The sequence below is a fragment of the Mycetomoellerius zeteki genome, unplaced genomic scaffold (assembly GCF_001594055.1).
Source record: "Mycetomoellerius zeteki isolate Tzet28-1 unplaced genomic scaffold, Tzet1.0 scaffold457, whole genome shotgun sequence".
Lineage (NCBI taxonomy): Eukaryota > Metazoa > Arthropoda > Insecta > Hymenoptera > Formicidae > Mycetomoellerius > Mycetomoellerius zeteki.
The window spans coordinates 104,721-119,563 of NW_017257454.1; the positions used below are offsets into that span (position 1 = coordinate 104,721).

The 14,843-nt window shown below is 34.0% G+C and overlaps 1 protein-coding gene across 4 annotated transcripts in view; it reads right to left on the reverse strand.

Moving 5' to 3' along the window:
- The window catches only part of LOC108726941 (neural cell adhesion molecule 1), a 173,081-nt gene that overhangs the window by 6,125 nt on the left and 152,113 nt on the right, over nt 1-14,843 (reverse strand). The window lies entirely within an intron of this gene.

Consider the following 14,843-nt stretch of genomic DNA (forward strand, 5'->3'; position numbering starts at 1 on the left):
TTTTCGTTCCCCAGAGAACAAACCACAAAACTATGTTCAATATATTGGATAACGGTTACATTGCACAGTATTTAATTATGTAGGCATATCATCAATCTTGCACCATTTTTAGGTACGGTCGAAGAGAACCGATTTATTTAATCGTTTACGCAAATTTGAATCTGTTAAATTATTAAAAGGTAAAAAAGAACTGATATGAAAAATTATTATTACGAAAATGTTATTAAAACCTTAATCTTGATGCACTTTTTCTTAAACATTGAAAAACTTCTTTCTGAAAATTTTTTTAAAGAAAAACAATATATCTCGAAGGAAACTCTTAAATATTTTTTACAATAACAATAAAGAATTTTTCTCTTGTTTGATATCTGTTATAGATATACTATTATATAAATTTGTTATTATTTTTTAGGCACGTATATGTTTTATCGTATGATAGTCTAATTCAAACATAGCATGTTACTTTAAAACATTATATTATATAGCCAATAAGCTGTACATATTGGCTTTATATATCACAATTTTTGCAAGATTTATATGTATATATAAATACTAGCTGTATCGATTCATTTTTAAAAAGTGTATACAGAATGGGACACCCTGTACACACGAAATAAACATGTTCGAACTTTTCATGTACGAAATGTAGACTTTCATATTTTGCGCAATGGAAAATTTGTTGTTTCGTATTTCACGTTTTGTTTGAATGTTTGTTTATAACTTTATAATGAAGCATTTCTAGCTAAACTTCATATAAAACATTTTTTTGTTATTTCCACTTGTAAATATACTCTCGCAGTTTGGCCGTTAAATTCTGAGACTATTTGTATATTTATATGTTTCGTATGAAATATCAAATAAAACATTAAATATTTTAATTGTAAATGATTGATATACTGAATATACAGCTCCGAGCACTTCCCTGTTTGTTAGGGACGTAAATAAGTAATTACGTTTCCTAAACGTAATAACGCGGTTGCCTGTTAATCAACAGCTTTCAGTGAAATTTAATTATTTCCGATTAGGAGATTCCTCGTTACAAAGCCTCCCTCTGAATTTCGATCAGAGACGTCACGTTGCCATGCCAATTATTTTTTATTTACGTCCCTCATCTGGACGAGATCCACCGTAAACGTCTTAATACTCTCAGAAACATAATTAGGCCGATTCCACGTAATATATCTCGGAGAAACCAATTTCCAAGGATATGACATTTCTGGTACCGTCAAACCCAGTAATCCAGAGTGCTTGCTGTAATCCTAGGTCCCACGAAAAGGACCTATCTACGGCTCACCGACGTATAACAGCGAATCCAATGTGACAGGAGTGTGCGTGTGAGAGAGAAGAGCGAGAGAGTGTGTGTACGTGTTTGCACGTTGCCAGTCTTTGACTGGTGGGAGTTATCGGGTAGTAGAGTTTGCCTCAATCGGCGTGAAGTTACGAGAACTTCGCGGTGTCTTCGAGCAGCCGGAAGGACAAAGAGCCTAAAGCCTTCCGACGTCCGTCTTTCGGTTTCAACTAACTCCAGATACGGTTATACACACACGTACGGATTATTAGGCTGAACAATGTCCCCGTTTTGCTGCCGATTACGTGGACTTCATTGCTCAAGATACTTGTGTAGTCAATTAAGAGGTTCCCTAAGAATTAAGAGATTGAAGTAACCGATTCATGATGAAGTCTTCAAGCAGCTAATCCACGTTACAACATATATTACACGTGAAAAATAGCTCGTTCTTAGTGTTACTCCGTAAACCTAACTGGCCGTATTCTTTTAAGAGTACAAGTACTCTTTTTGAGGTCGTAAAACTTCTTAGTCATTAATTAAAATTTTATTTATAAATGCGAGTACATATCTCCATTGATATATAATTGATTAAAATTTTATAAATAAAATTTTATTTATAAAATTTTAATCAATTATATATCAATGGAAATATGTACTCGCCAACACGCATGGCAAGTATGGCATTTTAATGCCAAACTTCTTCCTTCCAAAGATCATGTAGAATGGAAAAGGTTGGAAGAGGTCAGTATTCAGCAGTAGATGAAATCAGGTTGATATAGATTTATAAAATTATATTAATAAGAATTGTCAATAAAAATTATGTTCTAGAAATTTTATTTTTTTTAATACTTACATTTAATACACAAAAAAATTATACCTCCTCCTATCATTTCCAGATCATCATCTTTTTTTAAAAAGTGTACGTATTCTTTCTTGTGAATCAGATATGGTAACCCTACTCGTTCTAAATTCCTGACATCTAAATTATCCGCTTTGAACTATACCCTTTCTAATTATTTTTAGCTGAAATGTACGAAAAGGTATTATGGTATATCGGCTTTACGAGGGAAACTGTTGAAGTATGTGGCGTCGGCCTATTTGGCTTTCCACCGGAAAGGGTTAAAAGTTTATACGAAGCTAGCGGGTGTAGTCCGCCAAAGGATTAAAACCAATTAAAACTTGGAACGAAATGCAAATTGGAGTAGCACGTCGGACCTGCGTCGGGCCTCCTCCGTACTTAATTTCCTCTTACGTCGTCTTGCCTGACTTCATCATCATCATCAGTCTTGTTAGACACGAGTTAGGTAACCGATGGCTCTGGCATTCCCGCGGGAAGCTATTAAGCCGCGACCGTGTGGGGATTGCTGGGTCTAGGTAGAAAAGACTTTGTACAGTGGCAAGTAAATGGCATCTACTTGTACGGGAGGTGCACACACGTGGCACACAAGTCGAGCTGACACCGCTGTGGGACGCGCGGGAGCTTAATTGGGAAATACTCCGAGTTACAGCATGCCATGCCGACACATTCTTTATCTGTCGGCCGGGAATTGCCACCCGCGATCGGTGACTTGTGCTGTTACATACCAGATATATCTTGCGAGAATGAATGGCATAGAGCGCGAGAGGACAGAAGCTGCGTTTAAATCCGCGATATTGCAAAGTTACAATTGATTGAAGTGCGTACCTACTAAATAATAATAAAATAACAATTATTAATATAAAAATCGTCGTAAGAATTTTTATCGCTTGTTAAAGAAGAGAAATCATTTTTGCAGTGATAAGAATATTTCCATTCGCAATGAGACTCTGCAGCAACGGCAGGAAGGAAATTAAAGACAGCCCGTCCCGTCGCTCGCGATCGCTTTCAACTCTTTCTTGATAGCGAGCATCGGGATTGCCGATAAGAAACACCGAAAGTTTATTCGTTTATCAGCGGAACCGTTTTAAAAGTATTCTTGTAATGAGGAAAGTTCCCTCACCTATCCGCTCTGCGCGGGAATCAAGCCAACCACTACACAATCGCACTATATACGCGTCACAATCCCGGAAACTTAAAGCTACATAGCGACGGTATTATACTCATAGAATCGAAGAGATTGAGATGAAATTCTCTCTCTTGAAATATTAAAGATAATTATTATTTAAGTTATTCATATTAAACCTTCCATAGTGATTACTAATACAAATAATATTGTACATTTTCTTCTTTAAAAAAATATCGCAATTTTTAAGAGTAAGAATTCTATATTCGGTCGAAGCGGATCTTGGCACGTAATAATATTTATATGTAAATTTTTTAAATATATTTTTTCAGTTCTATAAACTGCTCACCGATTCGATTTATCAAATTTGAAATTTGAATGAGGTCGTATTTTCCGCAATAAATTCTTTGCAATATTTTAAGATGCTTGGCATCATTCCTGGATTGATAATCAATGTGATTTATGATATTATTTTTAGCTTTAGTTTGTTTGAGTTTTAAATCTGAATCGGCGCGCACTTTATATAACTGAAAAAATGTATTTAAAACATTGACATATAAATATTATTATACTGAAAAAAAAGATTGGTTGCTGCAGCAAATTAGATGGTAAAATATGGCATAGCATTTTTAATTGGTTGCAGTAGTCAATTTTTGGTTGTGTTAGTCTATCGAAATCCTATACTGACATTGCAGATAGGCTAACGCAACCAAAAATTGGCTGCTGTAGCCAATTAAAAATACTATGCCATATTTTACCATCTAATTTGCTGCAGCAGCCAATCTTTTTTTCAGTGTAAGCACCAATATTTCAATCAAGTATAGGAATCTCTATTATTTGTGTTATTTACTTATTAGTCCAATTTCTTTAATGTTATTATATGATCAGTTCAAACTTGATATTATCACAATTTAATTTTAATAATCACATCTTCATAAAAGAATGAATTGTCGCCTGGAATAAAAATATTTGTAGAATATATGTTTGCATTTTTAGATCAAGGTGTTCAAATAATTTATATCAAGCTTAAGTTATCAAAAATATTTGATATTTTATTCATTATAAAATCATTTATTTTTGTTAATCAACTTTATTTTTATGTGGATATTTGCGGATACGAAGAGAATTTCTTTTATATAATGTATACTAACTGCAGGGTTTTGTGGCTTACAGCAATAAAAATCGATTTTCGTCTTGCGAGCTTGAAGTGGCAGTGAGTTTGCGCATTGGTTATAATTTAACAAGAGTAAACACACACTGAGGTTTAGTTTGAAAACAATTATAATCGATATGTCGATTTTGACGTATTGAGATGCGTAAGTGTGTTAGTCAATTGCTGTACATCGCTCAATCATTGTATCTGTTACTTTATTTAACCAAACATTGATGTTATCATTTTAGGAATGATTGACGTTAGCCAATTGTACATAGGATTTCTACACGATGTAACATTGCGAATTGAATCTAACACTTTAGATAAATTTAATAAAACTTGATTTTGCAATTGAACCAATAAATACAATGTAGATGCGATATAATTGTTTTTAGTTTAACAAAAAATATATAATTTAATAAAAAGCACACTGAAAAAAAAGATTGGCTGCTGCAGCAAATTAGATGGTAAAATATGGCAACCAATCTTTTTTTTCATTGCAGCTTATATTATTATAATATGATGGTATTACACGTTTGCGTTACATTAGCTCTGTAAATGGGTATTCCATATACAATTTTCATGCGGAAGCATTAAAACGCTTAATTTATTTTTCATCATTTCGTGATATCGATTCCATTTGTGCCATCCAATCAGACCTGTTTGTGATTTATCAATCGCGTTTCGCCATGATACATTCCATTCAGTTTGCAGAAGGCAACGCTTTTGAAACGTATTTTCCTCATTCGACATAGAACAAATTTTATCACACGCATGGGGAATAAAGTTGAAGACCAAATAAACCAAAAGCTTTGCGGTATCAAACCCGAGCTCTTGAAGCTGTTCGTTTTACTCGTGTATCTTATGCGACATCCGAAACCAGCAGAAAACTTCCTGCGAAATAGCGGGAAAACGCTTATAATTTTATAAGCGAAGACGGGAAGGTACCTAAGGATACTTTAGAGGTGGGAATTTAGTGTTTCTATGTCTATGAAAGAATTCGTCACTCGAATCTTTTCATTTCCGATAATTCCCCTCAATCTCTCATTCGTTACATTTATACGTTCTCAAAGGAGAGAGTCTCACTCCACCGCACTTTATCCCTCGTATCTCAACCATCCGGATATCCTCCATTATACCTTCGCCCGTCTTATCCTACGATTCATCGTAGCCGAGGACGTTCTTCGAGGAAGCACTCCAACTTGGCAGTAACCCGTGCATATCTATTTTCTTTGTCGGCGATGACGTTGAGGTAAAGAGTGCGTGGCGCAAAACTCGACTCTTTCCTAACTGCATATAGAATGGACTAAGTATAACAAAGGCTAAACGCGTGCTCACTGTAGAATGAGAGATACTTAAACATAGTACACGCAAAAAAATATTTTGCTGTTCCAGCTAGAATTATAGCTGTTTTTTGTATCTGATAGAAAATTATGTATCATACGCATAGAATTTATAGCACAAATCTAAATTCTATCTCTGTTATCTATATGATTAGGTGCAATACATATCCAATATCGCAGTACTTGCTAGAAATTTATCTATTTTAATTATTTTTCGTACTTAGATAATTTTCGCTCTAACTGCAAAATCACTTTTTTGAATGTAATATCCTTAGAAGTATATAAAAGTCTGGCATATGTTCCAGTAATTTGACACAAAATGACGTATACACATACACGTTCGTTTACACAACTATATAACACATTTCACATGTTCACTGCTTTTCAATTTTTTCACATGCTCTTTCAGTTATCATCTGATTGGTTCCGTACATCATGTTTCGTATGAAACTAATCAAAAATTCAACAACATATGCCAGACTTTCATTACGGCTGTGATCCAAAATTCACTGTCAGTGTTAAAAATCTATAGTGCGTGAATTATAAATTTTCAGCACTGGCAGTAAATTTGAAACAATAAGCTTAGTAGGCCTGTTTAGAGCCCTAGAGATTCGCCATAAAAAAAATTTGGTCTGATTGACTGTTCAAAGACAGGTTAAAGAATATGAAAATGATGAAAAGTAAATTAAACTGAAATTAAAGTTAATCTACACTAATAGAAACGGGCATCAATGTCAAAATCTCTGGTTTTATCTTTCTTGCTAGCATCTCATTGGTGATTAATTCTAACGGGACACAAAACCACCAATGAGATGCTAGCGAGAGAAACAAAACAGACCACCATCATATAGTACATCTTTCACATAGCATTTAATATATTTTATCCGAGGGACGTTCTGGGCACGTCCTTAGAATGTCTTCTAAACGTCTTTAAGACGTCTCTTAGAGATCTGCGCTGTATGGATCTCATTCTAGCGCGTTTAGTTATTGCGGTGCTCATTATCAATTCATTCTAAATGTCGATGTTCGTAGTACTTTGATGGCAGCCGCGCGTCCTTTATCGTCCAACGGATTTTGACATTTATCGCGTGATTTACCGATGTTCTCTCCCTTGCAGCATCGTTTCCGGCAGGTGATCTTTCCGGCTGACGGTTTCCATTATACATCACAATGTTACGTTATCTCGCAACACGCATTTTGGGATGAGATAAGTGCATTACGCCTGGTACGCGAATAGATCTTGGCGGAATATGTTAATTCCATTATACGCACAGTCGTATAATGTTATGCGCTAAATTTGAGATCCAAACTCAAAGGATCGACCACAGCGCTTTGCATAATTCGCGTTTGAATCGCGGCTCGTGGGAATAATGATTAATTACCGTGCGGAAAGCATACTTAAGTCGTCCGGTCTCTGCGGATTCCGTCTGGAGGAACGATCATGGATCCTTTCGCGACAAAATAAATTGCTTATTATACTTCTTATAATCATCGAGTACTCAACTTCTCAAGTCTCCAATTATATTAGAGTGAAAATTTCTCTGAATATATACGTCTGTACAGACTGTACTGTAAAAGAAACGCTTGATTTCAGAGGTTTCTCCTTGGATTTAAAATAACACCGGATATTTGAGAGAATACTGAAAATAAAGACCCCCCCTCCTAGGAATAAAAACGACTTTGAATATTTCCGTTCAACTTTTACGCGAAACTTTTTCGACGCATTCCGAGGAAAGATAAATGATAGTTTTAAATTGAAGAATCCCCGAGTTCATTGATAAAACACGAAAAGAAGTCTGCCGATAATTTATAAGCGGTAATACGATATCTTATAAGTGGGAAATACGCGCAGGAATTTAAAAGATTTTAAGAAGGTTCGTACTTTCTTCAAAAGATATTTTCAGAGTAAAAACGTGTTTGAGGGACATTTAATGGAAGAACTCGTATAATAATGTATATTTAATGATACTATCTTCTATATTACATACTTCTAGGTTTATACTTATAAATTTATTATCTATTTATATTTAATAATGTTATTTTAACGTATCAAAGTAAACAAATAGGATCTCTTGGTAATTGAAAAAGGAAAACGCAAATTAATAGGTTCTTATAGAAAATCAGCAATAAATTATAATTATGTACATATTTCTTTATATTAGATAATTGTTGTAATTTTACATGTAATTTTTTTTACAGTGTATTTCAGTAAATGACATTTTAAATAGATACAAATACGATTTATTTATGATTTGAATAAATTTTAAGACTTCTATATCTAGTTGCCTTTGCAAATACACGACATGTTACTTTATCGCGGAAAGGATAAACTTCCATATGATGGTAGTTATAGACAATATGCAATGTGCTTTTGCCCCCTTTTCTTCAACCTCCTCCCTTTTTACCATCCATGATAGCACTTTTTACTTGTTTTGGACTTAGCTGTGGTATAAAGAACCTGGGGCAGCCTTGTTTCTGTATTTCTGTAGTACACAAGACGCGCATGAATTCATCTTTTATTCATGGTCGACGACAACGCGCGGGATCCACCGAGGTTATATGCGGTTCGTGACAGGGAGTTTTGCATAAGTGGTCTTAGATTTTGCAACTTTCGTATCATCCAGAACAAAAATCTTGCCAGCGAGCGATCGGTACAGCGATATATACATACCTATACATACAGACAATAAATAAATATATCAATCTCTCAAACTATAGAAAGAAACGAATCGAGATTTCTCACTTCCGATCTTTTCAAATTTTAATAAAATTAAAGCTACGTTTTTTTTCTCTATGTAACACTATCTATTAATTTTCAAGACCACGTTTATATAAAATTTGTATCGAGGAGGTTGTGATCTTTGAGCGCCAATCTAATCTTCCCGTCTTAATGAATACAACTTTTTTATATGCGTTTAATTAGATTTACAAATACACTGACGAGATACTATTAATAGTATCTTGTCGTTGATAAATATTTTAATTATATCTTGCTAAGAAGGCAGCATTCTTACGCAAGTACGATTGTTACAAAAACTGTTTTGAAAGTTGTCATCTATGATCGTTGCAATGATTTATAAAATTCACTGTAGACACTTGCTTAAATTATCTAACTTCTTCATTGATGAAAAATGTATGTTTCAATAAAACATATGCAAATTATAATGATTTTCGACAGTGTATAGTTTGCTAGATTAGTTTAATAAACTGGTGATCCGCTTCATCTCTCAATTTCAGGATGTATTGGATAATTTCCTCTTTTTTATTTTTTCGTTGTGTAATAAGAAATATTATATTTATGTATTATATATATATTTTATTATATGAAATCCAGACTAAAGTGTAAAAATTACAAATTTATGATAAAACTTAATAACAAAATTTGTTTTTGATTACTTTTTTATCAATAAACAAAAATTTATCCGATTCGTTTTGCTCTGTTACCTAAAAAAGTGATGAAAATTAATCCGGAACATGAACGATCCATCGTGAAGTACCGTAAAATCATCGTGTATACTAACAATAAGAGTTAATATATTATTAATACACATTTTATACATTTATATTTATTTTGAACAAATTTGCTTTCATTTCTTCCGCAAAACCAACTTGTCAGACAAACAGCATTTATTTCACATATTTCAAATAATGAGAGATTTAGCAATAAATCTAGGTCAATTTTCTGAAATTTTATTCGATTCAAATATAAATATATTTCAATTTTATTAATTAATTTTTAAGTATCTTCTTTCGTGAAAGATTTAGTCCATATAACTTATTCCGTAATCGAATGGGGACAAAAACAATTAATTCTAAAAGCATTAATTTTACTAGCAACGAATGTCTTATAAGAAATGATGTTAAAAATAACGTAAATCGCTTTATTGCCGTTAAATTTATACATAATTCTGGCAATGCGTACAATGGGAAGAAGAGACTTGAAATACTCTCGCTGTAAGTAAATTACGAGCTGAAGTCTCCGCTCTCCGTGCCCAACGGAGCTGTAAAATCCAGAAATCAAAGGGAGAAAAGTAAACCCTCCATGGAGTTTGTATAAACATGCTGCATCCCCCGAGAGCGTTCCCAAGTCTTCGTGCTCGTTTATAGCGGTTGTGGGCTTTAGTATTGACACGCAGCGCGTATCGATTTGTTTCTGCTTATTGAAACGCAATTTCGATTTGTGTCAAAGCGAGCGTCTGTTCTTTTCAAGAAATAAGCGTATAGAGTCAAAAGAATCTCTGACATTTTTCTCCGTAGAAATGTAATTTATTAAGTGCTGAAGAAAAGCCGCTGCAGGATCGTGTTTATAGATGCGGAAATCACCAAAGAAATTACAATACAGATTTTTATTTAAAAATCTTTTAATGAAGAATACACCCGCAACGAGATTTAATCACGAGTTATCAAGAAATTTGCAATTATTAATTTTATCTAAGACATTTTAATGAGGAATACACCCGCAACGAGATTTAATCACGAGTTATCAAGAAATTTGCAATTATTAATTTCATCTAAGACAGTAGTTTATGAGTGTCTTCACGAATTTTGTGAGGTGGGGTTTTTATCACAGATAGCAGCAATTTTTTGCACCAATAAATTGCTTTTTTGATATTTTAGAACTTGGAATGTCTCCTTTTTGTTTTTCATTTTGGAATGAATGGGAAAAATATCAGGTTTTGTCACAATCATAACTTTAATCATAAATTTCTATAGAGGGAAGGGTTGAATCCTCACACCTTCTAAATACGCCCATGCAATAGTTTATAACTTTTGACATGCTATAAATTCTAAATACGACAGTTATTGTGCATGTAAGTCTGTTTTCAAACGTTACGAAGCAGGTGTGTCGGAAAATGCGTGTTTAAAGTCGGCTTACGTCTCATTCACGTCGCAATGTCGGCGGTACGGGAAACTCTCATCGGAATTTTATGGAAACGTGCGTCGTCTGTCGCGCAGAGAGAATCGTCTGTCGACTCTCGGAATTCCATTCCGATTTCTAAAGTGTACCGCTAGTGAGTATCGAGAGAAGGAATGTTTCCATCATCTCGATCGTGTATGCATATAACGCGGATTGCTCTTTCGTTCTCTCCTCCCCTTTTTCCTGTAGGGGGAGGAAGAAAAAAAGAGAAACAGTCACGCGGCATCTGGCGCGCCGTCGCATCGGTTTAATGCCAAAACCCGCTAAAATATTCTAAAATATTCCCGAGCGAACTTTCTCGGCTTCGCAAGAGCGAAGGCGTGCGTAGTAGGCATCCGGTCCAACTACGCGACGTTACCGCACGAAATTTGGCATAGTTTACGAGAGAATACATTCCAAATACTGAATCGACCGGGATGACGCAGAGATGTAATCTCAAATTTTCCGAGAGGGGTGGAATTAACATCGAGAGGCGTGGAAAACGCGAGAGTGCGGATGAAACATAGACTGTGCATTCCTATGAAGTTGTTAGTTTAGAAAGAATGAGATAGTTTGATTGCTAGGTCTCTCTCTCTCTCTCTCTCTCTCTCTCTCGCTCCTCCTCTTTCTAAAATATCTAGTTGAAGAGAGAGACTGATATAATTAATTCTTTACAGGCAATCACATTTTGGGTTACCTCTTTTTACCTATTTTATAAACTGCTCGTTTTTTTTATTTTTATGAAACTTGCCCTGTGGATAATTTGATAATGCTATTCGAATCTGAGATCAGAAATAAAAAATTTTTAATGTTAAATCCAATATGGCGGATAGAATTTTTTAAAAATAATCTGATTATCACACATACATACACATATACACAACTTGGTTTTAGGGAATGTTTAATTGCAAAGAGAGAGTAACAATCAAGTTTCCAGTTTCGCTTTATTTGAAACTCATTAGTACTATGCAAATAGTTACTAATGATTTCCAAACTGATCTCCAAGCTTTGAGCTACGTGACACTGGATCTTCTTTCATTGGAGGTTTTATTTTGAAATTTGACATTTTTAAACTACATGCAAACTTAGCGATATCGAAAACTTCCTAAAACTGAGTTTCACGATAATCAGATTATTTTTTAAAATTTGAATAGAATTCTAATGTCAGAATCGTTCCGACTCTTAGAAAATAAGGTCTTCTTTAAGTTTCTTTATTAAAAAGCTCCCATCCTCAAAAGGTTAATATACTGCATCGTCTTTCTAACGGAGCACAGGTGCTAGAATCAGAAAAAGTGCAGTCCATACCTATATTACGTTTATGGAATGGAGTCTTAAAGAGAAAAATTCTAACTAGCACTAGTGCGCGATGGACATCGATTTTCTACTAGAGTGTTGTCAATGAGTACTTCACCATCCGTTACTGAAACGCCAGAATACGACATGGATAAAAATAACTCGAAATGAAGTACGAATGCAGATGCGTTCGCTATTCACGCAAATTGTCCGTTGATTTTTTTCTCGGGGATGGCACTCTAAATAAGACAAAGAGCATATGCTATGCCGGAGTAGCGCGCCGTTGTAGACCGTAAACTGGGGCAATTTGCTGGACCGACGGCTACAGCATTAAAGTACATAGCGAGGGCCGCAGTAAAAAGAGAGAGAAAAAAGCAAACGGCCTGCAATTCACAGACAAAAATACCGTATCGACTTATCATTTATACTTCCAACATGGCGCATCGTGTCCGTTTCCGCTTTCAATACTGTGTGTCGTATTCAGGACACACATGTTTGCATGGTTAGGCAGAATATCTCCATAAGGGATGGAATATGTACTCGTTTGTGCTTTCAATCGCGGACTCGACAAATCGGAGAATCCTGAGTTTTATAAAGAGTTATTAAAATGCGTTACGTCAAGCTTAGTTACGAGACAAATGTATGAGACAGCTATTGATTTCTTGTATCTCTCTTTTTGTGTTACTTATTTTATTTTATTAGAGTTTTGCCGATATCTCTGAATAATAAACTTCCATCATACGCAAAATAAATATTATTGCTTCTTACAGTTGTATAGGATGACAAAAAGTTTGACCACAAAGTTTTGTGTGTTTATCAAATTATTACCTAAGCAAATTGATCTTATTTATCGTTATTCATTTTGATGTCAAAATGACATCAAAATGACATTAAAGATGTCATTTTGAATGTCAAATAGCTACTTGAAACGTATATTTAAGAAAAACGCTCTGGAGTGTTGGTTAACATTGTAAATACCAGAAAGACTCTGCACCAAAAGATTTTTATCGGTTGGTGAACTGAAGACCGTTCATTGAGAGATTTCATTCATGGAAATATATGCGTAGTCATCATTCCTGAAACGCCTTAAAGCTAAAGGTTGTCATTTTGAATGTTAATTATTATTTTTAGTATTCAATAAAGATATAACTTACAGTTTGTTTTTTGTAAATATACGTCACTAATGATGTGATAAATGTAAAATTTGTGGCTAAACTTTTTTGTCAACCTATATTTTAAAAATGAATTATGTTTTCTCGTACAAATTTCTCGGTAAAAAAAGACAACTAGTATGATCTGCAATACAATACGGATTTATCTTTTATGCGTACCTTATATTAGAATTTACATGCATTAACGTCATACACCATTTATTGCAGCAAAAAAAATAAGATTTGAGTCTTTAATGTTTATTTTTTAGAATAGAATCAGTCTTCGCAATAAAATATATATTTCATTTGATAAAATATTTTAGTAAAAATAATTATATTTTTTTCGAGAACGGAGTTGTGTAATTCTTCATTGAATAGATGTATAGAGATATATCAACGTCAACATCACACAGTAGCGAAAATTAGTTACGCATGTCTTTGTTTTAACGTTGTGTAATCCATTTTGTTCTTTTTCTTATGTGGCACAAACGATGAAGATAAAACGTGTCTGAAAGTATTCTCAGCGTGCAATTGTCGAGATAATTCACGTTACCAGAGAAAATTTGTACTTCAACTTTAATGGTGCCCGTGATGGAAGATATTTCTTCCACAGAAAGCTTCTTTGACATTTCAAATTTTATCTTCGCGTTTGTCATTCACGTCCCGACGGTTTACATTTGAATGGTCATTTCACAGCTACGCCACGGACGCCAACCATATTAGAAATAGCGAATACTCCTTTCTTTATGGATCATTCGCGCTTGGCATGTGCACGATAGGAAACGGAAATTAAATGAGGATCGTTCGGACCTGTCTGTATAACGGAAATGAAAATCTAGAAAATCTGGTGTGAATGGAAGAAGAAACGGCTTTTGAGATGGGCAGAGAAATGGTATGAGTGAGGAATCAAGCAGGGAAAAATGTTGATTATTAATATTTCACACAATGTACGTTCAGAGAAATAATTTCCTGAAAAATTACTCATTTACGTGTTTCAATTAAGCATTTGAATGCAGTGAACAATGCCATTTTCAATAGCTTGATTTACAACATTCATGTAACAGATAGAAATTTTAATCCTTTTCGTATTACATTTTATCATAGCACGATATTAATAGCCGTATTTGAACATAATATTCGATTTATACTGTTTCAAATAGCGTACTATTAGTGAAATACAACGCGAGCACACAAATCATGTTTTCAATTTTTATGATATTATTTTTAGCTATGTGTATCTAATTGGAACAAAAAGGATGTAACTGACAAAATTGGTCACATGGCAATTATTTTTCATCAGCAAAAAAATAAATAACACATAACTATATTTCTAATCGGGTGAAACATTTATATACAGAATGGCTACTAAGTACTCTAAAAAATTTTAAAGGCTGATTCCTCAAATTCAAAACGAAAACTTTATATGACCATCATATATCCGAAATGACTTAGTTTCAAAAATACAGGGTGTCAAAGTTAAAAGGAAATTTTCGTTTTTTCCAAAAATTTGAAAATCACTGAGTTTATTTTGACGAAATTTTAGCAAATTTCAAGTAATCCGAGTGGTTTTTGAAATTTTTGGAAAAAAATTTTTCTACAATTTTGACACATCTCTTTAAAACTAAGCTATTTTGCGGATCTGTAAATCACATGAAATTTTCGCCTTGAATTTGTGTGAGAAATCACCCCTTAAAATCTTTTACACTATTCAGTATTTACCCTGCATAAATAAACCG